Raw genomic sequence first — 25973 nt, 5'->3', positions numbered from 1 at the left:
ATCCTCATCTGTCCATTGATGTCTTGCTCACCTCTGCATTAGTTACTTTTCTTACTGTTATGGCAAAATGTCTGATGAAAGCAATTTAAAGGGGGTTTGTCTTGGCTCCCAGCTTGAGGGCACAATCTACCACGGTGGGGAAGGCATAACAGCTAGAGCGTGAGACAGCTGGTCACACTGTATCTGTAATCAAGAAGCTGATAGAGAGTCAGGGCGGGGGGGAGTGACAGGGGAGAAGGAATTCTCGTACTTCACTAGCTTTCTCCTCTTTTTAAAATAAATTTTTAGCGTATATTAATTATATATAATAATAGGTTTCATAATTATGTTTTCATATATTTTACATCAAGTGTTTTGATCATATCTACCTTTCTATTACCCTCTGTTGTTCCTCTTTCATTCCCATGTATCCCATCCCTTCTCAACTAACCTCCCATCCACCCATCCATCCATCCATCCATCCACCCACCCACCAACTTATCCATCCATCCATCCATTCATCTGTCCGTCCATCCATCCATCCATCTCTCTCTTTATTGATCATCTATTTATCTATCACCTATCTATCTATCTATCTATCTATCTATCTATCTATCTATCTAGATTGGCCAAAAAGTTTAATTCATGTTGTATGGGTGAGGGGTTATTTGAAGGAGCATGAGCATCTTCTCAGTGGTTACATCACTGAAAGAGGTCTCTTCCCCACCCGCTTCCCAGTTTCCCAGCAAACATTAACCGCCAGTAGCTCCTCCGGGATGGGTTGGACTGTATAGACCTTCCCCACACCAAACACTAATGGCTTACACATCCTCAGGGAAGGTGGGCCTTGTGATCTCCTCTACCCACAATGACAGAATGCTGGTGGGCTAGTCTTGTATAGGTGTGTGCAGGTCACAGCTACTGCAGTTTTATGAGTGTGGTGGCCATGCCATGCTTGAGAGACTGCGCTCTGCAATGCTCTTCTGTTTCCTTCAGTTCTTACATTCTTTTTGCCTCATCTTCTGTGATTTTCCCTGGACCATGGGAGGGTGTGATATGATGCCCACTTAAGGCTGAGCATTTGATGGTCACTTACTCTCAGCACGCTGGCCAATCGTGAGTCTGCAGTAACTTCTACACAAAGCAGAAAGAACTTGTTCTGACCAAAACTGAGTGTGGCACTGATCTATGGACAGAGACGTAAACGAAGAAGGCACTTTGATGGGGAGAGTTTGGCTTTTGTGTGGTAAAATTTTGTGTTTTGGTTCTATCCATCTCAAAGCATTTAAACTTTTCATGTGATTTATTCTTTTAAATATCATGTTTCCTAATTTTTGTGTTACTGAAATCTTAAAATTTCATTCTATTATTGATTCCGAACTTTAATCTGTTGTGACTTGGGATCATACTTGGTATAAGGCAATCCCTTTAATGTACCAGGGCTTACTTTATGTTCTAATCTGTAGGTTTATTTTTCACATTCAGTCAGGAATATGAATTTTTCTCTTATTGGACAGAGTGTCCTGTAGATCTGAGATGTAGATGGCTTGTATGTTAAGTCTTCAGTTTCATTATTTTAATGACAGTGGGGTATGGAATGCCCAGCAATTATTGTTGAATTATCTCTCTCCCTCTCTCCTTAATCTCACCAATTGTTGCGCCATGTATTTTGGTGTTCTCTAGTTAAGTGCATATATGTGCTAATTGAGTGGTATTTTATTTTGATTATTTTTACTTTCAACTAAGTTGTATCTTAATTTTAATTGTTCTTGAAATTTTTATTTGTGTGTGTGTGTGCATGCATGGTGTGTGTGTGTGTGTGTGTGTGTGTGTGTGTGTGTGTGTGTGTGTGTGTATGTGTGTGTGTGTGGTGTGTATGCACGTGTGTGTGGCTGAGGGCACATGTATGCCAGTGTGGGAGTGGGGGCTAGAGGACAACCTTTTGGAACTGGTTCTCTCCTCTCCCCTTCATATGGGTTTCAGAGACGGGACTCCTGCTGCCAAGCTTGTCCTACCAGTGCCTTACCTGCTGAGTCATCTTGCTGGCCCCTAAGTATGTTTTTAAAGATGGCATATTGCTGTATTTACAAAACTTCTACTCTTCTAATTTCTATATCTCAATTAATGTAGTCACTAATACTTTGTGTCTATGTTTCAATGTTTCATGTATGTCTCAAGGCTTTTTATTCCTCTTTTGTCTTATTCTTCCTTTCTTTTGTGCTAAATAAAATGCCTATTTTCTGGTATATCATTTGAATGCCCTTACCATTTCTTTAACTATATATTGTTTTAAGGAATTTCCTTGGGAAGCCACAGAGTACAGCAATTTATTTCAGAATAATCCCAATTTAATTTCAATAGTACACAAGTATTTTACCCCCATCCTTCTCTTTGTGATTTACACGATTCTTTATGTAGTTAATAGCTACATAGTGTCCTTTATCTTGACCTGTACAATTGCTGGGATCACAATGCACTTTTTTCTTTATTTGCAAGTCACTTCCTGGATTCTTGGTTCTGCTCTGAAGGACCCTCATTAGCACTCTTACAGGGCACATCTCAAGCTCACTTTCTGCTTTCTCATTAATTTATTTCAGAAAGAAGATCATGTCGCCACAGAAATCATCACGGAAAGCATTAGGAATGACTGATAAAATGATAAAATAATAATTACCCTTTGTTTAAAATCCATTTCACATTCCTTGGACACAACATAGTTCGTTTTCTGTTGAATGAGTTTTAAAGATTCTATTGTTTAAAAACACATTTAGGAAATTATTATTCTGGAGGATGGATGGAAAACCCTTCTTGAATGTAGCAATACTAATAATTAAATTATGAAAAGCACTTTGGCCTGAAATTGTGAAATAAATTCTTTGTGAAATCAAATTGGGCTCTGTAAACAATGGTGTTTGTTTTTAAAAGCTGAACAAATAACGGGAAGTTTGGAGAAAAGCACAGGGCAGAATTCTTGAATATTGAGTGGTAATATTGTCTTTCCAAATTCCCTTCAAAGTAATTCATGCATGTTAGTGTCAAGCCTTACACATGTTCATACAGATGATTTATCCCCAGTGTCTGCCAGCAGATGGGAGATGGAATAGAAGACACAAGCAGTGGATTCTAGACTCATTATTCTACTGGAAGGAAGCAATAATTCCTTTCGAATCGCTCCGACTTTGGGAATGCGTCATAGGCATTTGTTTAGCACTGTGTGCACTTACCTGTGGATGTGGAAGAATCTACAGTATCCTGTGACACACCACTAGTGTGTTCAGTGATTCATATCACAGGAAAATGTTCATTCTCAGTGTGCAGTAATCACACACCATTTATGATTTTTGTCCGTGACAGATAGTTGTGTGTCTCAGTTGTGTAGGTAGGAAATTCTTTCCTTCAGGCCACCAAGGATTTGACATCTGCTAGTGTGACTGGGACGAAGCAAGCACAGGAGATCTCAACCAAGAACAGAGCTTTGTGCAAAGGTTTTCTGAAAGTTCTTTGGCTTGACTCATTATGAAGTTTGTTCAGAAACACCGTGGCCATCTGTGAGGTCTGGCCACTCATGACCCACCTTCTTATTCACACAAGGTATTTTCCCTTAGCCTACTAAAGAATTCCCTTTTACACAGAGCCCTCCTGCTGAGCCTTTGGGAGATTAATTAAGTGCCCAGTGGAGGTTCCTTCACAGGGAAGCTGGTAGAAATGTGGCTTATTTCTTAACACTGAGGAATCCATTTTGAAAACTGTCAGCCAAAGCAGATGAACATAACGATTGCCACAGATATCTGGGGACTCCATCCATACCTCCCAGGGCTTGAACTCAAGTTTTTCTTCTTCTGTATGGGAGGCACTTGAACAAGGACCAGCAAAGTGGCCCCTTTTATTAATCTTGACACTGTCTGTAATTCATTTCCAAAGCTAAGGCAATGGACTTTCTAGGAGATGTCTTCTCGGTACAGGAGCTGTTTTTCTCGGGGGCTTTCCATCTGACAGGCTACCCGGGGTCCAGTTGATTGACTTCTTCCACAGGCATCAAGACTCTTAGCAACCTCACAACCAGTGTCCCAGAAAGTTGTCTTGGAACAGAACAGTCACAGCTGTGAACAGTTGCTGCAGATCAAGCTGTTAAGCTTTCTCCTGTCCTGGGTTTCTAGGATTACCTTGCTCCACATTCCTTCTTGAAATGCAGTTTATTTCTCCAGGCAAACAGTGCACTAAGGATGTGTTTTCACTCTGGGCATCCTGTTTCCATCACTGAACTGATTCAACATCTGTGTTTTCTTGTTTTCAGGAGGAAAGATGGGTGTATTCTAGGCTTTGGACCGGCAAAACCTATAATTTTTCCTTTCACTTGAAATGGCCAGGGAGGGTGAGGGCAGTGCTCCTGTAAGAAGGCTGGGATATTTGCTGCTGCTGAGATAAGAATGGTTAAAAGGAAATAAAGGAACGTCTTTCAGATGGGGGTAAATCCTAAAGCTGTAAGAGGAAGTGAACTGCTTCTGTGAATCTGTGGATCGCCAAATTCAAATGATGTTTTGCTAAATTTTTGTGATATTGAATAATGACCTTTTGGGCTCATGATTCCATGTGAGTGAGTGACATTTGAGGTGATCTTGACTAATTGCAGATATTTTGGAAATCATGTCATCAAATACAAGTGGGAAATATTTTCCCATCTCTCTGAACATAAACTGCCAAGAAAGGAGAAGGTCAAGTTGCTGTAAAGCCTTGTAGTTTTTCTCACAGGCAGTTGTGAGGAGCATCGCTCCCTCTCGGATAAATGGAGCTTGAGTTACATGAAATAATCCTTTGGAATTAAGTTGATGGGTGGTCTTTGCTTGGGTTTGTCACTCTGGCACTTGGGTACCAATACTTAATATTCATGACTAAATCCAAGGAGGAAAAATGCTTGAAATTATAATCTTTTGTGTTTGGAGAAGAATCTAGTTTCAACCAAACTTTTCATTTAACCAGCCTGTTTTAACCTTCCTTAGGGGAGCAGGCCTAGAATTCCAAGTTCTATAAAATGTTTACCTTTGGTTCACTTGCTACAGACTGTGGCAGGTTTTCAGATGTGTTTCCAAGGCAAAGACAAGCACCATATTTCTCTCAACACCAAATCTCACAGAAGCCTGAGCACAGCACAGAGACAGCTGTTGCAAAAGTTCAGGCCCAGAAACTTCCCAAATGGGACCCGTCGTCTCCCCAGCCACTCCTGTAAATGTCTGACTTTCCCAGACAGGTGCTTTTCTTTGTAAGCACCTCCCATGAAGGCAGCAGAAAAAGCAAGGCGTGCCTGTCGGAGAGGGCAATGGTACCATATGAATAAATGGGTGAGTGGTGGTGAAATCCAAGCTATTGTAACCCCAATGGTGTGGGACACCTGGAGTCTCCTCCTGCCTCCTGTCTCCCATGGCCCCTGTGTCCACAAGACAGAAGAGCCTGGAGAGAACCCGAGGGGTACTTATGTGGACAAGGGATGTAATGAAAGGGGGTTCAGTGCCAGCCAGGAAACGTTAAAGACCTTTTGTGGATGAAAACAAAGCCACAGGGGGTGGTTCTCTGAATCTCATTTTGGCGACTCTTACATTTATGAGATATAAGATATATAACACATGACTACGACCCCCAATCCTGACAGCCCTTTGCTTCCCTCCTGCCTCTCCTGCCCTAGAAGCATTCTGGATTGAAGCCTGGGTAGCTAAAGAAATGTTATTGGAAAAACATAACTAACAAGAAGTCTGCTCAATCTGATGAGAAATGATATTTTTGTGGCTTTTTAGTCACTGATTGTATCTTCCACCAGGAAGATCACACATTTATTAATTCACATATAAATTATGGATAGGATCTGGAGACATGGCTCTGTGGGTAAAAAGGGGATTTCTGCATAATCATGAAGACCTGTGTTTGGATCCCGTCACCCATGTAAAATGTGGGCAAGGTGGCATTTGTTTGTAACTCAGTATTGTGTGGAGACAGGGAGATCTCAGAGACGCCCTGGCCAGCAAGTCTGGCTGTAAAGACCAGCTTCAGATTCACTGAGGGAGCCTGTTTCCAAAAGCAAGGTGGAGGACAATAGTGGAAGACATTTGATACTGATGAACCTCTGGCCTCCATCATACACTCACAGGCAAGTGCACCTGCACATAGACTTGAACAACACACACACACACACACACACAAACACACAAGAATATAAGACTTTGTTAGTACTCACCAAACCAAATAGTCTTTTTTTTTATTTAATTTTTTTATTTTTATTTTGCAATACAATTCAGTTCTACATATCAGCCACGGATTCCCTTGTTCTCCCCCCTCCTGCCCCCCTCACCTTCCCCCCAGCCCACCCCCCATTCCCACCTCCTCCAAGGCAAAGCCTTCCCCGCGGACTGAGATCAACCTGGTAGACTCAGTCCAGGTAGGTCCAGTCCCCTCCTCCCAGGCCGAGCCAAACGTCCCTGCATAAGCCCCAGGTTCCAAACAGCCAGCTCATGCAATGAGCACAGGACCCGGTCCCACTGCCTGGATGCCTCCCAAACAGATCAAGCCAATCAACTGTCTCACCCACTCAGAGGGCCTGATCCAGTTGGGGACCCCTCAGCCATTGGTTCATAGTTCATGTGTTTCCATTCGTTTGGCTATTTGTCCCTGTGCTTTATCCAACCTTGGTCTCAACAATTCTCGCTCATATAAACCCTCCTCATTCTCGCTAATTGGACTCCCAGAGATCCACCCGGGGCCTAGCCATGGATCTCTGCATCCAGATCCCTCAGTAGTTGGACCAAATAGTCTTTGCTTGGTCGTTTAAAGCAATGGTTGCATGTACATGACTCTGTAAGCACTCTGACCAGAGAAAGGATTGAAAATACACTGACATGTGGAGGAAAGGCTTCGGAACTGGGCACAGTTGCTTTAAATTTGTCCCAATATGTGAGTTTGGACAAGTTATTGAATGCCTTTGTGCCTTGTTTTTCATATGTGTCAAAGGGGGTGAGTAGTATCTCTCATTTGGTGCCACGTGATCAGATGAGTGGGGGAGGGAGTTGGGGGAGGGTTAAACAAGAGGCTTTCTCTCAGACACAGAGTGTGGGCTCACTGCTTGCTACCACCTTCCTTCCACAGCCCATGCAGCATCTTTCAAAACAAGGATTAGCTACGAGGCAATGCTTCCAGACGTTATCCTCTTGGTTCATTCTCAGTCAATGCTGATAAATTTCTGGGGATGTTTGAGTTTTCTTCTGGTGTCACTCTTTCCTTGGAGAAACCATGGAGTACGAAAAGCAGCAGTGGAGACAATGTTGTGAGTGGAAAGTCCTAGAAAGGCAAGTAATGTTCTAACCAGGAAGACTGCTTTCCTTTGGTCCCAGGTCCTCCGGCCCCTAGCATCTCTCTGGGTCACTGTTCTATTGCTGTGCAGAGACACCAAGGCAACTCTTGTAAGAGAAAGCATTTAACAAGGCTTGCTCATAGCTTTCCAGAGGTTTAGTCAGTGATGGTCATGGCAGTGAGCAAGTAGCATACAGGCAGGCATGGTGCTGGAGAAGTAGTTGAGAGTGTTACATCTGGACCTGTAGGCAGAGAGAGATTGAGGGAGGAGAGAAATATTGAGAGAGAGAGAGATTGAGATATTGAGAGAGGGGAGAGAGAGACAGAAAATAAGAGAGAGACACAGGGAGAGATAGAGACAGAGATAGAAAGAGAGAGAGAGAGGAGAGAGGAGGGAGGGAGGGAGAGGGAGAGAGGGAGGGAGAGGGAGGAGAGAGAGAGAGAGAGAGAGAGAGAGAGAGAGAGAGAGAGAGAGAGCGAGCCTGGCTTGGGCTTTTAAAACCTCAAAGCCCATCCCAAGTGACACACTTCCTCCAACAAACCACACCTCCTAATCCTTCTTAAGTAGTGCCACTCCCTGATGACTAAGCATTCACATTTATGAGACTGTGGGGGCCATTCTTATTCAAACCACTGCAGCACCCATCTCTTGAAATATAAGCTTGTATTTTCTCTGCACATGTGACAGCTATTTTTGAAGGTACTTCTGCCTACTTGATAAAAATCTAATGTCAGCGATAATAAAGTCAGAATGGTAAGCCTGGAAAAGGTTGTCCATATTTATTAAAAGAGCACGTTGGAGGCCACAAGGAGCTTGATAGCCCGGTTATGACACACACTAAGCTCACGGTAGGGCACAGGTGAAAGCTCAGTCTCTTGACTTGATCCAAATGTCTCTTTCATCAGGGGGATTTTCTTTTCTCTCTCAGTTGCTGCTTTTGGCTGACAAGAAGGATGAAAGCCAACATCCTCAGGAAGGTGCAATTTTGCTTTTTCCTGTCCTCCAGTGCTCTCCTTCTGATTAGGAAGAGAGGGAATACCAAGTAGGAATTAGGAACACAATCAAGAATGGTCTTTCCAGCCTGGAACACCCCTGTTCTGCAATTTCTCCCTGGGACAAAAACTGAAATACTGAATCTTGAGTTTGTCATTTTTCTACCAGTTAATGATACATACCAACTGAACTGGGGAGTAAGTAATTAAAATAATTTGTGGGAAACCAGAAGATCCATTTCTTGAAGTCATTTGAGGAAATATTGCTTATATGGATTTGCTTGGATTACTGCAGAAAACCGAATCACAGTGATATTTCTTAGGCTGTACCAGTACAAATTAAAAAAAAAAAATCACAAACCATCTCTGGCCAACATCTTCTCTCCAACCTGTCTTGTTCCAAGAGCTGTGTTTGCTGCCAAACAATACTGGATGGGGCATCTGCAGCACAGACTGGCAATGAGAATTTTGCCTTGAGTTTGAAGGTGTTATTTTCCCCATGGTCTGATTTGCCTTGCACCCCCTACCCCTGCATTTTCCTTTGTAAGGAAAGAGAGAAATGAGAAGCATTAGTGCTGACGACGTCAAGAGGGTGCTGAGGCTGGCCGGGTCTGTTGCTCTTGGCCCATGCTCAGGTGGTGTGGTTTCACTGCCCATTTCTAGAGCCTTTCTACAGTCTGCGCTCTGTTCTTCAATGAGTCCTCCTTGTTGGCTGGTATATATTTTCAAAAGAGAGTGAGACCCAAAGAAGGAAAAGAATCTTCAAAAGCAGATTCTTGGAGAGAACAGAGCATCCCAGGAGAAAGCAATGGAACCAGAAAGGATAAAACACTGTACAGTTGCTGGCATGTGGAAAGCACCCTTCTTTTCCGGGCAGAGGTGATATTTGCACACACCCTTCTTATAGTCCAGTGTAGACGATGATGACAGGCGCTTCCTGATTCCAAATGTGCCCTCATGGGACTTCCCAGTGCTGGCCCATATTATTCATTCAATGTAAAGAAGGTATGAAATAACACAAAGAAAAATTTTAAAGATTTATTTTATTTTTATTTGCATGTATCTGTGTATCTCTTTGTGCATACAAACACGTGCATGCATGTGTATGGGGGCAAGAAGGGGGTGTCGGACTCCCTAGAGTTGGAGTAACAGGAAATTGTGAGCCATCTGATGTGGGTCCTCTGCAAGAGCACCAAGTGCTCTTAACTGCTGAGCTGTTTCTTCAGGCCAAATGCAAACTTTGTAGCAGTCACATTCAAATCTCCAGGACCTAGGCTGCAGGAGGTGAGTCATTGTAGTTGAGGGAGGGGACAGGCAGCCTGGCATCTGGCACCTGCCTCAGAGCTTAGCCATTAAAATCTTGCACAAGGCACAAACCCCAGCTTCATTCCCCCTTCCGTCTATAATAAAATAAAATGACCATTCGAAGAATCCTCTCAGCTCTAGTGGTCTAATTCTGTGACCCTTTCCCTAGATGGGCATAAATTTTCATCCTAAACAAAGCACCGCTTGGATGTTGAAAAGCTAATTCTGCTCTTTGATGGAGTCCTTATTGTAGCCAATAGTTTGTTTAGAGGTTTACATTTGGTTTTCAGAGTCCTATCTTTTCAAGCATTCAGCTAACTATGAAAATAGTGCTTTCAACACCACCATTTCTATTCTGAAACAGAAAATTCTCCTTGGAAAGATTTAGAGAGAGAGAGAGAGAGAGAGAGAGAGAGAGAGAGAGAGAGAGAGAGAGAGAGAGAGAGAGAGTGTGTGTGTGTGTGTGTTGTGTTGTATAAATACCTCATAGCATAACCAGTCTAACAAGAATCATGGTTGGGCTCTGTAAGCCAAGTCTTCTTGAATGGAACTCTAACCAGGAGTAGAGGCAATCTGTGCCTGTAAGTGCTTATGTTACTCTAAACAGAAAAATTAGGAGCGAATGTGCAGACAGGGAGAACAGTGGGCTGTGTTTTAGTCATCATTTTGGACATCCCACCGGTAGTGTACGTGTAAGAGAGAGAGAGTTGAAAGAGAGAAAGAGAGGAGAGAGAGAGAGAGAGAGAGAGAGAGAGAGAGAGAGAGAGAGAGAAAGAGAGAGAGAGAGGAGAGGTGGGGGCTGAGAGGTGAGGGAAGGGAGGCAGTGGTCTTAAGAATGAGAGAATTAAGAAGTTCTTTGACAGGCATTTCTTCTTTAACTGGAGAATGATGGTTCTTCTATCCATGTCCTTTTTTTTTTTTTTTTTTTTTTCATACACAGGAAATCTTAAAACTGATGTGGCAAATTGCATGTGGTGTGGAAGACCAGGAGAGGGAAGTCCTGGGAGAATATTGTCATTTGTGAAATCTCTGTTTGGGGCTTCGGGTTTCCAGATCCATGGTTCCAGAGTTACAAGAAAGAGGTGTAAGATGTGTAGCTTGTCACCAGGGGCAATACCATTTTCTTATGCACACCATTTGCTTTTTTTTTTTTTTTTTTTTGGTAACTTTAGTAGTTTTAAGAATTCATTCTTTGGCCAGGTGGTGGTGGTGCACGCCTTTATTCCCAGCACTTGGGAGGCAGAGGCAGGCCAATCTTTATGAATTCAAGGCCAGCCTGGTCTACAGAGCAAGTTCCAGGACAGCCAGAGCTACACAAAGAAACCCTTTCTCAAAAAACAAAAACAAAATAAATTCATTCTTTGGAAGCTGGAGAAATGGTTCATTCAGTAGTTAAAAGCACATGCTGCTCTTGTAGAGGATCTAGGTTTGGTTTCCAGCATCCCACATGGCAGCTAATGTCTATCACTCCAGTTCTTGGGGATCTGATACCCTCTTCTGGCCTCTGTGGGCACCAGACATGCATGTAGTGAACATACATACTTGCAGACAAACACTCATACACACAAAATGAAAATAATAAACAAAAATACTTTCATGAATACTATTTTATAAGCAATTGTTTTAAACATTTTTTAAAAATTTTGGAGTAATTTCAGAAAAGTTCCAAAGATTTAGTTCCAAAGAGAATTAAATGACCCTCCCCTGCTCTTCTTGAGTCAGCACCTACTTTATGACAGCACTTTGTGACGTCTAAGGCTGTCACAACGGCACCACTGCTGATATTTGCTAGTAAAGAAATTCTTTTCTTTCATTCATGTCGTTTTTCTGTTCCTGGGCTCAGTCCGGGATTCCACATCGAATCAGTCCACTACTCCATAAAGGCAAACAGAGGGCCTGGGGAAGGACCTACAGATTCCCTTAAAGAGGTATCGTCTTTTGTCTGGACTTTGTTCTTCTGACTGAGAAGTGGTTGCCCACAGCCACATTTGTCTGTTCCTCTTTGATGGTGTCTTTGGCCAACCTCTAGCTGTGGGTTCAGCAGGCAGAAAGAACTACCTTCTCAGCTGGCATCAAAGCTTCATACAGGCACACTGGCATAGAGGGGGTGGTACTGAGGAGGGGCATATTGACACCCCATTCATAGCGAGACCGGTAACAAGCCCCACGGCATGAGAAGTGGGGTCTGTTTTGTAACTGTTACTTTTCCAAGCCCACCTGGTTCCTGGCACATAGTAGGCTCTCAATAAACATTTGTTGAATCACCAAATGTGTGGAAAGACGAGAAAAGCTGCAGAGCTGTAGCAGCGCCAGCAGAGACAGGGAACACCATGGTTGGCAAAGAAAAGATCTTTGGCTCTCCGCATCCCCACCCAGGCGGCCTTGGCAGCTGTCGGAAGGAATCCTCTCCAGTGGGGCAGCTTGGCCCTTTTTAGCTGCTCTGAGTTGGAAGCCTCCCTTCACTACATCACACCTGGCTAGATTTCAAAGATTAATGAAGAGCATCTTGTCAAGTTTAACACATTGCACCTGGGGAGTTTACTCTGCCGATGTAATCATAAATTCCCTGAGCTTCGACTCACACCTTAAAGACTTAAATGGAGTTCTAGTGGGAACCAAAGAAACAGGAATCACTGTAAAATGTAAAAAAAGTGATGGTTTTGAGAGAAAACTGTAAATTTTCTAGGACATTAGGTTTCAAAAGAAGGATTACACACAGACTAAACAAAGTAGAAGTCATAAAAATTTAAAGACACCACAAAACATAACAAAAATAAGATCCTTTTTAGTTATGACAGAATTCTAAAAGGAAACTTACACCAAATTATGCCACCCAAGCAGAGCCATTAATTAACCTAATGAGAAAATGTGTTCCATGGCCATGGCCAGAGCATGGAGAGAAGCCTCTGACATTTTCAAATGGGAAAGAGGGGGGAGGAGGAGGAAGAGGAGGAAGAGGAGGAAGAGGAGGAGGAGGAAGAAGAGGAGGAAAAGGAAGAGGAGGAGGAAGAGGAGGAGGAAGAGGAGGAGGAGGAAGAGGAGAAAGAGGAGGAGGTGGAAGAGGGGGAGGAGGAGAAGGAGGAGGAGGATGAAAAAGAGGAGGAGGATGAGGAAGAGGAGGTGGAGGAGGAGGAAGAGGAGGAGGAGGAAGAGGAAGTGGAGGAGGAGGAAGAGGAGGTAGAGGAGGACGATGAGGAAGAGGAGGTGGAGAAAGAGAAGGGAGGTGGTGGAGGAGGAGAAGGAGGAGGAGGAGGAGGAGGAGGAGGAGAAAGTGGTGCAGGAGATGGAAGAGGAGGGGACGGGGGAAGAGGAAAAAGAGGAGGAAGAGGGTAATTACAGGATTTAGTAATTTTAACTGTTAACCTACCAGTTCAGGATCTCTAAGGTATTTTTGATAATATCCTCAATGACCTCCTGGGGAAGTTTCTGCAATTGCTGAGTAAATAAAATTCGGATTTCAAGGGCAACATTGGGGGAAAGTTGGAGTCAAAGGACCACACGGAGCGGTGGATGAGCATTTTAAGTAGAGGCTTAGCTGCTACCTGGGAGTGGAACTTCACAAGGAGAACTAAGTGGAGAGAAGGAAGTGAAGGGACACTCAGTTTCCCCACAGCCAGAAGTACAAACCACGGGGCTGCAAAACGTGTCTTCCGAGATAAAGTGGGAAAAGCTCAGGTTCACTTATCAGCCCCCAGCACGGCATCCAAAAGGCAGTTCTATTTCTCAGTAACTCTGTGGTTTGCAAGGTCCAGCGTTGCTCACGTCACTAAGTTATCTCCTTCCTTCCTTCCTCCTCTCCGTTCTCCTGGAGACCCCTTAACACCCAGAACCTTTCCCACTGCTCTTGGTGGGCCATGAGCCTCATTGTGACAGCCCAGTCATTCACCGTGCTTTCTTTTTCCTCCGGAGAAATGGAGATGATAATATTTCCATTTATTTCTCAGAAGTTGTTGCAAGGCTTAAGTGAGGTTGGACGAGCAGAGTGCTTTGAGGACCTAAGGTGAAAAGAGTTGCAGTCGCCTAGCATACTAGTCAGTGTTATTTACATTGCTGCCTGGTCTTCCATTCACAGCCACAGTCAAGAAGGCATTAGTCAGGGGTTTATGGATTTCTCTCCAAGATTACTCTTAAAGCCGAAACTGCAAAGTGGTCCCCGTTGTGAAAGTTGAAACCGGCGTAGAAATGAATGCTCCATGCCTGTTCACAGGCATCCCAGGTGGTGTGATGTGGCCTGGACAAGCTCCAGGTCCCACCTTCTCTGGTGACCTGTGGGATAATCTGCCCTTCTGCACTTTCAGAGGTGATAGGCAGTTAACGTGGTCTTGGCGGTTCTGGAAATTATGCTAAAAGTCTGAGGTCTGAGATGTTTTTCCAGCCGATGCTGGGAAGGCAGCATAATTATTACTAGCCTTATTGACCTAAAATGCCAATCACTTTAGCAGGCTGTACATTTGACTGGCTCTATTTGAGCAGAAGACATTGATTCCTGAGTCTGCAGTTTCAGTCTGACACAATACTGATCTTCTGTACCATTTCCCTGTGGAAGTGAATGAGCACAGGTCACTGGGAACACTCATAGATGGGCTAGTCAACAGCTCCAGCATCCTTTGACACCAGGACTTCAGCTTTGATGACTTGCCTTAAGCTCATATTGTTGTACAAGGTTTTTGAATGAAGGTTGAAGACATTTATCCTTTTTATTACATTTTCATTTATTTATTGTATGTGTGTCACACACACTCACACACACATACTGCAGTGCTCAGGTGGAGTTCAGAGGACTACTTGTAGAAATTGGTTCTCTCTTTCCACCAAGTGGGTTTCGGTGATTGAACTCAGATTGTCAGGCTGGGAGGCAAGTTCCTTTAGCAACTGAGCCATCCTGCTGGCTCTGGATTCATCTTCTAGATGGAAATGTTTGCTGAGGAATTTTATGTAGCCATTGTCCTCTGGTGAGGGCTCAACTCTAGATCTAGAGTTTAAATCTCTGTATCTGAAACAGTCTGACCCCAAAGCTGTTGACTATTAGAGGAAAGCTTGGAGACAAAGGCTGAAATTCTTTGATCCCTGTCTTGGTGTTTTGGTTGTATCTTTGTTGTTGAATGTCAGTAATCATGAGTCAGCATCCTCTGCAGAGTCCATTGGAAAGCAAAGCCCTAGGCTTTACCTCTAGATCCAGTAGTTTTAGTGTAGGGCCCAATGGTTTGCACTTATAACAAGTTTCTGGATAAAGTTGATGCTGCTGGAACTGAAATTATGCGCTCTCTCTCTCTCTCTCTCTCTCTCTCTCTCTCTCACACACACACACACACAGGATCTCTCTCTCTCTCTCTCTCTCTCTCTCTCACACACACACACACACACACACACACACACACACACACACACAGGATCTCTCTCTCTCTCTCTCTCTCTCTCTCTCTCTCTCTCTCACACACACACACACACACACACAGGATCTCTCTCTCACACACACAGGCTCTCTCTCTCTCTCTCTCTCTCTCTCTCTCTCTCTCTCTCTCACACACACACACACACACACACACACACATATGCACGCGTTTGTGCACTCACGCACTCGTGCAGATGCTTGTGGAGGCCAGAGGTCATTGTTGGGTGTCTTCCTCAATTGTTTGTCCACTTCATTTTTGACAGCGTCTCTCGCTGAACCTGGACTCACTAGCTGACTGACTTGTCAAGGATCTAGCTCTCTCCACCTCCCCAGTGCTCCTACGTATCTGGCATTTTACATGGGTGCTGGGATCCAACCTGAGGTCCTCGTGCTGAGCCATCTCAGCAGCCCCGGCAAGTACTCCGTGAATTCCTGTGCTCAGACTATGGGTTTGAGAATCTGAGTCTGACCAAGTCCGGTCTAGGACATTCCCATCGTCTCATAATGCGGCCTCATGCTCCACTCTCAACATACTGTACTGGAGTCTGCATTTTCCACAGTATCAGGTGATCAGTATAGACTCTGAAGTTGAGAAGTACCCACTCTAAAGTCTCCTGCGTATTTCTTACACAACCTGTGAGTTGTTTCAGATTCCAGGATGGGATGTTTGAGCCACATCACTTCCAGGTAAAGACAGCTCTGACAGAGCGGCCAATGACCAAAGCTTCGCACTGTTGAGGCCAGGCTTCACTCACCTCCCTGATGTTTTGTCTGTCAGTGAACTGGGACCCAGAATGGCTAGAGAGCACAAATGGCTTATGAACACCGAGAAGCTTGCTTCGGCACAGAAGCCCCAGAGTCCCAGGGGACAGCATACTGTGACTCGTTGTGAGCCAGAATCCTGTGAACCATAGGGAGCCCAAGGTGGCCACATTTTGGCCTCACTGTACAATTCTCTAAATTCTATGCCGCAGAAATGTCAATACTGCTCTTGGCAGACTGGCTGCAGTGCTGGGTGGGGAGGCAGGTGTTCAACATCAAATAACACTGTCTTGGACCTGAGCAACCAGAGAAAAATGTAAATGAAATTTAAACAGTTATGATAAGAACCAGTCGACCACCCAGTCCCCCATTCCCAGGCCCCTCCCCCACCCCCACCCCCACCTCTGCCACACACACACACCTTTGTACTACCTCTTTCTTCGCACATAGAGCTGGAAGTCTTTGGAGTATCTTTGGACTTGTAAATGCTGTTTAAAAAACAACAAACAACAACAGCCAAACAAAGAGCCAAGTGAGACAGGGTCTGATTAAGTGAAGATTCTAAAGCCAAAGGTGTCACCTTGAAGGACCCATCAAAATTTACAGTTAAGGGTGAGGTTAGATTACAGTTTGCTAAATGTATATTTCGTGACTAATCAAAAAATTGGCACGTCTTTTGCTCTTTGTACTGTTTCAGTCACCAAGGGCTAAGACCATGGGAATTATAAGGTGAAACTCCTTGAGAAGGAAAATTATAGAAAAAAAAAAAGCACAGAGTATAATGTTGAAAGACTTCAGAACAACCTATCTTGGTGATCAGGAGACCCTGTGAAGGATAGAATTTCTCATCGCTGAGATATTAACCTGAGGCGTGGGCAGAAAACGGTGAATAGGGTTATGCGTATACTTTCTCTGGCTGTCACCCCATTTTATGTCATTTTGGAAGCTTCTTCTTTGGCTACCACACATCAAGAGAGGTGCAGAAAGGATGAGGGACCCAAAGCATCTGGAGTAACGAGTGTGAACTTAAGTGTTCCAGGGCCTTTAGACCATCCAAGAGCTTTCCAGTGCACTTAAAATGAAGTCCAGATTCCTTATCAATTCCAAAAGGCCTTATGTAATTGCCTCCTGTCTACATCTCCAACTTCATTCTTCCTTTCATTGCCAATACTTGAGCTATTCTGGGACCAGACCCCTGCACATTTTTTCTCCCTTTGGGACTGGGTTTCACTTCTGCCTGGGATGCATTTCCTTCAATTCCTCTTATCTTTCTCCTAGGATGTGATTTCTGTGGCATCTTGTCTAAAGTGATTTTTGCTCCCAGCAACTATCCATTATCACCCTGTTCATTTCCTTCTTAATTGTTCTTTTGCCAATCCCCATGCAAGAAAAAAAAACACTTTTAAACTGAGTTGTTTAAATCAAAAGCAGTAATTTGATTCCCAGCTCACATTACATCTGTTGGGACAGGAATTGAAGGTGTGGTCAGGTGGCTTCTCTTGGGTCTCCCACTAAATTTCAGTAGAGATGAGTGGAGCTAAAATAATTTGAGGTTGGGACATTTAGGCAGGCTAGACACCCTGTGTTTTCAATGACATGGTCTCTCCATGTGGACCAGCTTTAGATCTTCATAGTTTCATGGCCGTGGGGCAGTCCAACAATGTACGTGATAACTGAAGTCTCCAACAGTCAAATGTTCCTGTGGGTGAAATGCAGACATTGCATTATCTTTTTGACCCAGCCTGGAAAGCCACTTACCAACATTTCTGATTTTCTACTGGCTCAAGTATATAGGGGAAGGAATAGAGTCAGGGCTGACTCTAAGAAATCTCTCTCTTGTGATCTCATGGTCTTTGGGCCAGTTTTAGATCTTTGAAGATATTCTATCTTCCTTTGAAAGACACAGGCTTTCTAAGGCTCAGAATCCCATGCCACTGTCCTGCCTCTTGAAGTTACCTGCTCTGCATGGAAGTACTTCACTCTGGCCTGCTTCCTCCCAGTCTTCTTCTCCAAGTTCTCCAGTTCAGGGCAATGAGCAAGTGAAAGAAATTCTCTGCTACCGATACTTAATCTGAGGATTATTGGTTATTAATTACCTAACTACTGGTTACACTGCCTTCTAATTTTTTAGGTATTGGGTAAGGATCAACTTTATGAACATTTCCTGATTTTTTTTCCTTTCTTTACTTGACTTTCTACGACATTTGCCACAAGTGTTTTGTTCAACAAGTGGAATCCAATATGAATGACTTTAGACAAAATTGTCCAGGTGCACTTTTGAAATGCCAGTAAGGAGTGTGATGAACTGCTCCAAGAGATGCTATACTAACTGCTCTTGGATCACCTCCCTAAGGACAGTGATGATGTATCTCTGTGTGGGAACTTCCAGACGAGGATTCTTCCAGCACTGTTACTCTTCTTCCACACTCAGGGTAGGAACTCATTGGATCATGAAGCCAGTCTGGCAGAATAAAGTGCTGATCTTGAGAAAATACAGATTCCACTTTCTCATCTGCAGCAACATTCACACGTGTCCTTTCACAAGAAAAATTGACTTATAGTAAGTTGGTTAAATCCATTATGTTTCAATAGAGTGCTGAAGGCATGTGGTTGCTGGTCCAGGCTACCTACCTGCAACTTTTCTAAACCTCAGTGAAGCAGCTCCTGCAGCAAACAGCCAAAGAGAAGCAGTGCTAATGGACTCTAGGTAAATAGACAGAGATGGAGTTAGGAGTTTGGAGGTGGTAAGAAGGTGTTGCTTGCCTGGCCCAGGACTCCAGCAGGCTGGCTACGGCATGTGACGATAGCAGAGAATCTTAACAACACCCAGATTGACAAATGATGATTGGCTCATCTAATGGATTAAAGGAAAATCTCACCTGCAGTCTTAACCATGACATAAGTAAGATCTCACCCTTTTCTCTTGACCCAGGACCCAAACACAGGACTTAAGTAAATAACCAAAGTGGACTGGATATAAGCCAAAAAATTCACTTTGCCTGCTAAGTACTTTTAGACACTAATAATGTTTTCTTTGCATGTCTGGATATTGTTTCTCCTCTTGGATGCTAAGCATTGTGAGACCAAAGAGCCTGCCTTTCGTGTCTTTATCTTCCCAATAAGGCTAGTCTGGTCTCCAGTAGTCATCTATCAACTGAGTGGTGGATTGTGTAAGTATTCTTCACATGACTGCAATGAAATCAGTGTTTCCTGGCCCCGGTGCCAGGTGTTATTGTGTAAAGGGAAAGACCAAGTCTGTGAGAAACAACCTGGAAACATCTTCCTCTCTTCCTCCCTGTCCGTTTCCTCCTTTCTTCCTTGATTTTCTTTCATTTAGAAATGTAGGGCTGTGTTTGTTTTGCATTTGTTTTCTCCTAAACTTCCTTTACATGTGTAGTGATTATAATGCATCCAGGTCAGTGTTTTTCTTTAAATGGAGTGTTACAGGAGGTGGGAGAGCTGCTCAATGGGTAAAGTGTTTTCTATGGGAGCACGAGGACAGAGCTCAGATTCCTAGAAGAAAGCAGGGCAGGTATGGCATCCTGCCTGTAATCCCAGCATATGGGGATCAGGGACAGGAAATCCCCAGAACAAGCTGGATAGTCAGACTAGCCAAGATGAACTGAAGGTTCAGCAAGAGACCCTGCCTCAAATGCCCCCCCCCACACCCATGCACACATTTGCACACCCATGTGCACACACATGCACACACACAAATACACATGGATTCTGCACCACACAAACACACATATGCAAAGACATGTGATGTTATAGAGAGGATGATCAATTAGTGGGACCCATTACTATGAGATTCTAAGACAAAACAAGTTGAAGAAAAACACTTTAAATGATGCTTCTAAGGGGCTGAGGAGATAGTGAATAGCATTTGCTACTCTTGTAGAGTTTGGTTTCCAACACACACATCAGGGAATCTGATGTGCTCTCTGGCCTCCACAGGCACCTACACTCAATGCCCATACCCTATCCTTCACACTCACATGTTCACACCTTACCCTTCATACTCACATGTTCACACCCTACCCTTCACACTCACATGTTCACACCCTACCCTTCATACTCACATGTTCACACCCTACCCTTCATACTCACATGTTCACACCCTACCCTTCACACTTACATGCTCATATCCCTACCCTTCACACTCACATACTCATACCCTACCCTTCACACTCAATGCTCATACCCTACCCTTCACACTCACATGCACACAGTTTTAAAATAAATCTTTTTTTTAGATTCCACTTAAAAAAATAAAACAACCTTCTAAGAAACCAATAGAGGCAAAACAAGTAATTTCTTACTGTGAAACAAAGGGTGAAGGCTGGTCTTTGCACATGCCCATGAAAGAAGATGTTGAAAATGAATTTAAAATTCTAAGCTCCTGCCCAAACAATATCACAATGCTTTGTGAGATAAATGCAGTAGAGCCTCCACATGACTGCTGTTTGATACTCAGCATGATTTATGAACTTTGTTCATCAAAGTTGGGAATGCAGTGAGTTTAACAAGACAAGGGCAAACATCCTGATGAACTGTGCCTGTATATTAAACTCATCACCAGAAATAAATACTCGAAAAAAGATGAAAATAAACATTGTCATTAACTTGGCAATCTCATTAGAGGAGGCAACACAGATATCCAGGAATTTTCAGTAATTAAGTCATTGTGGCCTTAATTAGCTTAGGAAATACTAATTGGATACATTTAAATAGACTTTAGATCACCATCTTCTTTTTATATCCTAACCAGGAAGAACTGATGTTACTTCTTCTGCCTATGAGAATCTAGGCCAGTTGGATCTGTCAGACTTTTAGCAAACCACGTTTGTGTGGACAGAGTGCTGTTTTCAGAATGCCTTCATTGTGTTATCTTGTTTGATGTTGGCAAAAACATGACCGTTATTGTTATATTCATTCTGTCAAAAAATGAAATGAAGCACAGATGATATTGTCTTCCGGATGCTGGTGTTTCAATGTCTCTTGAACATAAAGACACCAGAAAGGCCACCAATCCAGGCATGCTCAGAAGCTAACGCCACTTCTTTCACTACTGGCCAAGGGTCTTCCTGCCAGGCGATGATGAGACAAACTATGGGCACAAAGTAATTTAAGATGACATTAGGTCAGGTCTAACATTTGACTTTGGATTCCATTGTGAGGTCAAGTGCGTGGAAGAATTGCCATGCTATTCCACATACTATTGTTATTTCTTGCTGAAAACGTGTTCTAGAAGAGCTGGTTCTCTTTGACACCATCTTTTTTAAAGTTCAAGTGTATCTTAGTTTATGTAATTCTTCGGGTCTTTTCTTCGAAGCACATGTTCTCAGGAAAAAAGATGATGGCATATCATTTAGACTTGCAATTCCTTATTCTAACAGTCTAGCAGTTTCTTTATAAAAAGCTTGGCTGATAAATATATTTGACTAAAACATTGCTACTCAGAGGGAGATCTGTGGTAATGTAGATCACCCAAGAATTTAAGAGAGTCATGTTACTCTGCCCTGGGAGCATCATAAATTGCATTTTAATATGACCCCTAGTTAATGGGTTTGTGAAGATGAATTCTGAGAAGTACTGATTTAAAATGAGTACTTGTTAAGGGAACTCTTAATGGTGTCTGAGGTTGAGGAAGCAAGTGTGTATTCTCTAGCTGTAGCGAGGCCTGCTGTTCAAGGGTTTTGGCACTAGAGGGAGATATTGGGTTGCACAGATAAGTGGGTAAGCCCCCTCTAGGGAAAAGAAATGCCATCTTGAAGATGGACTACATATGTTTGGTTATCCAAGTTAAATGTGTTCCACTTACCAATAATGACTAATGGGTATTTATCACGAACTATATGCAGACATTGTACTAGGCTTCTTTAATGAATTGACTTATTTTATCTTTTGGTCACTATTTATTATGACTCTTCCTAAATGAGTGTTTAGGAAGGCCAGGAAATGTTTATGGTCACACATGCAAGAAGGGACAAGAAATAATGGAACATGGGTCAGATTGAATGTGAGCCTGGACTGTGACCTTCCAATATGACTGTATTTCTGTCCATACCCCTCACGGGCAGACATACTAAAATAAGCAACTGTGACTCTGTGAAGAACTGAGTTTGAATTACAGGTATTTTTAATATTCTTTCTTTGGGAGTCAGGTGACCAGAGACATGTGCCCAGGCTCTAGAGCAGTAGTTCTCATCCTGTGGGTCATGACCTCCTTGGCAAACTTATGTCTCCAAAAATATTTACATTATGATTCATAACAGTAGCAAAATTACAGTTATGAAGTTACAATGAAAGCAATCTTATGGTTGGGGTCACTATGACACGAGGAACTGTATTAAAGGGTCGCAGCATTAAGAAGGTTGAGAACCACTGCTCCAGAGCTATGCTGTCTAATTCAGAAACCACTAGTCATACGTGGTTATGAGACACTGGGAATGAGGCTACTCTGACTCTAAATGGAATACTTAAATGACTTAATTTTTAATAGTTTAACTATAAAAGAAACAGTTGATTCCATAATCAATTGGAAAACTTTTGGGCATGATTGGAGTAACATGGGTATGTGAATCTATATTTTTCAATGCAAAACTTCCCAATTAGATAGCAGTCAAGTATTACTGATGAAATTTTTGTGTCCAAATTGAGATGGGCTGTAAATGTAGAATGCCCAATTGTTTTTAAGAACTTATTTACTATACAAATGTAAGCTGTTGTATTAATAGTTTTTATAGAGTGTATGCTGAAATACTAGATGTGTAGTGAATTATAGAAAATGAACCATTAAATTTGTTTCATATATTTCTTTTTACTTTTGAAATATATTTAATAGAGGGTTAACTACACACAGACACACACACACATACACACATATACATCACACACACAAATGCATATACATACACATTTAAGCCTACTAGTAGTCATGTGTACGTCTCAAATGCTGTTTCCAAGGAACAATGCTTCTCTAGAGCCAGATTGCCTGTGATCAAATCCTAATTCTACACTCAATATCGGGAGGAAGTCTGCATCCCCTTCAAAGTGTGCTTTCTTGACACCTTTTGATTCTCCAGACATATTTGCCGTTCTAAATACCATTACATTTTGGAGTCTGAACAGAATTACAAAACCTCCTTTCTGAAAATTCAGTACACACTGGCAAATTCACGTGCTGGCAAAGATGTGAAAGCATAGGAACTGCTATTTACTTAAATAATGTTGATGGATCAATCGATTGATTGATTCCACCCCCTTCCAGTGTGTGTGTGTGTGTGTGTGTGTGTGTGTGTCTGTGTGTGTCTGTGTCTGTGTGCACGTGCGTGCGCGTGCGCGCATGTAGAGATCAGGGGACCAACTATCTCTCCTTCTACCATGTGGGGCCCAGGGATCTAACTCAGGTCATCAGGCTTGGCTTCAGGCAGCTTTACCCACTGATGCATCTCACTGGCACAGGAACCACCACATTGCTGGTGAGGAATAAAAAGGTACAGTCATTTGGTAGAGCGTTTGGTGGCGTCCTCTCAAACTAGATGTGCTTTATGATCACAGTCCAGCAATTGAACTCTTAGGTATTTACCCAGATCAGCCGAGAAACATATTCACATGCATACTGCTCCCTAATGTCTGTAACCTCTCTATTTATAGTTGTCAAAATTTTGCAAGCAAATAAGATTTCTTTCAGTGGGATTAAGAATAAATAAATTGTGCCACGTGGATGTATGATGGAATAATTCTTGGGCATGAATAAGTAATGAGCTGTTGAGTCATAAAAATGAGACAGACGAAAGTTAAATGGGCGTGAAAAGAGAAAAACCAACCCAAAGTAGCTTCATGCTGCCTGAGCCCAAGCACAGAGCATTCCAGAAAAGGCAGAACAATGGAGACACTAAGAGACCAGTGACAACCAGGCCTGGTGGAGGGGAGTGAATGGGCAGGACACTTGCACAGCAATGAAACTGCTCTGTGCTGCACTCACTGGGTACCTGTCATCCCTGTCTTCCAAACCCCATAGGATGTGAATACCAAAAGCAGACCTTACTGTGGACCATGGGTGGGGCGATGATGTGCCACTTGTGGATGCATTATGTCAGTTGTCACATCCATTGTGACAGATGAGATTCTGGGGAACAAATCTAGATATTGGTGCAGACAATGCATTGTGTACGGAGAGGGATAATTCTGTACCTTCTGTTAAGTTTTGCTATGAACCTAAAACCACACTAAGAAATAAAGTTTGTTAAATAATTTGTAAGTAAGATTGAATAATATTTAGAAGTCTCACTTCCATTTTTCCAAGCTCTGCCTTTTCACTTAAACATATCAATTTATGGTGATATTTTCCTTTTTAACTCTTTTCTCTTAACAAGAATCCTTCTTGTTACTACACACTACTGGCACGACCAACGCAGCTTAAAGCTCATCTCTATTGATGGATCATGCATACTACTATACAACCCAGCACGAGTTCAGCTCAGGCGCTAGAACAACTCCAGCATGTTAATCTTGCATGTTTGTGGGATCATAGTTCTATTGGCGAGAAGAGCAGCCACTGTGGTGACGATCCTCACAGAACCAGGCTCCTGACAGCTGCCATCAACACATTAACTTAGTACTACCACAAATTCTACTTTGCAAAGCCCAAGCCTGGAACCTACAGTTACACTGTGCTGTAGTTTAGATCTGCAAAGGCATTCAAACTAAAGGCTTGGTTCTTAGCTGGGAGCTAGTGAGTGTTTGTAAAGGCTTTACTGGGTGGGGCACAGGGAAGGATTTTGGTCGACAGGGGACCATCTGCTGCAGCTTTCTCTGACCTGTTGTAACTGACAGAGACAAAGGGCACGTGAAGAACCCTGGAAGGAGCTGTCGTTTCTCTGTGACCACACCCTTGACAACCTGAGGAAATAAGAGGCATCGATCAGACATGCTAGGACATGAAAGGGAGTCCGAATGAGCCATCTAGGAGGGGAGAGGTAATAGTGGCAAAGTCAGAGAATTCAATGACAGACCCACAGAAGGCAAGAAGAGCCATGGGTGCAAGTGGAAAGAAGAGGACGATGAAGAAAGATGTCCTTTAGCATTCGCGTGTGCGTGCCTGTGTGTGTGTGTGTGTGTGTGTGTGTGTGTGTGTGTGTGTGTGTGTGTGTATGTGTGTGTGTGTGAGTATGCTTGCCTGTGAGGGCATGTTGTCATTCAGTGTCTTCTTCAATTGTCTTTCCACTTTACTTATTGAAACAGGGCGTCTCATTGAACCTGGGGCTTGGTGTTTTCCTCATTTTGTTTGGAGTCTCTGGCCATGATCAGGGGTCCCCCACTGGACTAATAAGCATGAACTGCTGTGCTGAGCTTTTGTATATGGTGCTGGGGATCCAAACTCAGGCTTTCATGCTTGAGCAAGCAGGCACCTTACCTACTGAGGTGTCTCCCCAGCTCCAGCTTGGAAGGAACCTAGTTTTCTTCTTTTTAACAGAAGAAAGCCAAGTCCTCAGTGTAGAGAGAGGTATACCAACCAGGGAATCCATTAGCGATCCATGCCTGGTAGCTGAACCTCACAGCATCCCCCAGGGTCCTTGCAGTGTACCTGGCATGCGTGGCTTCTGGTAGCTGGAGATCACTGTCTATGATAAGCTATGTTGCTTTCTATGAAGCAGATGGATTTTGTATCAAGGGGGCTTAATTACAAGGCTGTAAATATGTCAAAGAGGTCTGACAGCACCTATTAAATTACAAACCTGAGCTCAAGTGGCTTCTGATGCTGGCACAGTCCCCAAAGGAGTCTTACAGTCACTGCCAACCCAGCCTTTCGTCCCCTTTCCCTGTCCCGCTTCCCTTTTAACTTCTGTTAATTATAAGAAACAGTGCATAGGAATGAACTATACATCAAATTATGAAAACACATTAGAAATACTACATTCACAGTGTTTGCCTTATTTTTTCCTTCCATTTCTTTGAAGGATGGTACAACTTAATCTCTAGAGACACCTCTTTGGGTGCTAAATAGAAAAAAAGCAAATTTTAAATGAGACGCTAACTTGTGGCTGATATTTTAAATTATATTTCCCAGGAAATAGGACATAGTTTCAAATTTGCTTTGTGTGTATGTGTGAGTGTGTGTGTACAAGTGAGTGTGTGTGAGCACATGTGTGTATGAGTTAGTGTGTGTGTCTGAGTGTTTGTATGAGTAAGTATGTGTATATGT

The sequence above is a fragment of the Peromyscus californicus genome, unplaced genomic scaffold, assembly GCF_007827085.1.
Source record: "Peromyscus californicus insignis strain IS unplaced genomic scaffold, ASM782708v3 Scaffold_8__1_contigs__length_139910024, whole genome shotgun sequence".
NCBI classification, from domain to species: Eukaryota; Metazoa; Chordata; class Mammalia; order Rodentia; family Cricetidae; genus Peromyscus; species Peromyscus californicus.
The sequence above is the reverse complement of the archived record's forward strand: the minus strand, read 5'-3'. Positions refer to the sequence as shown.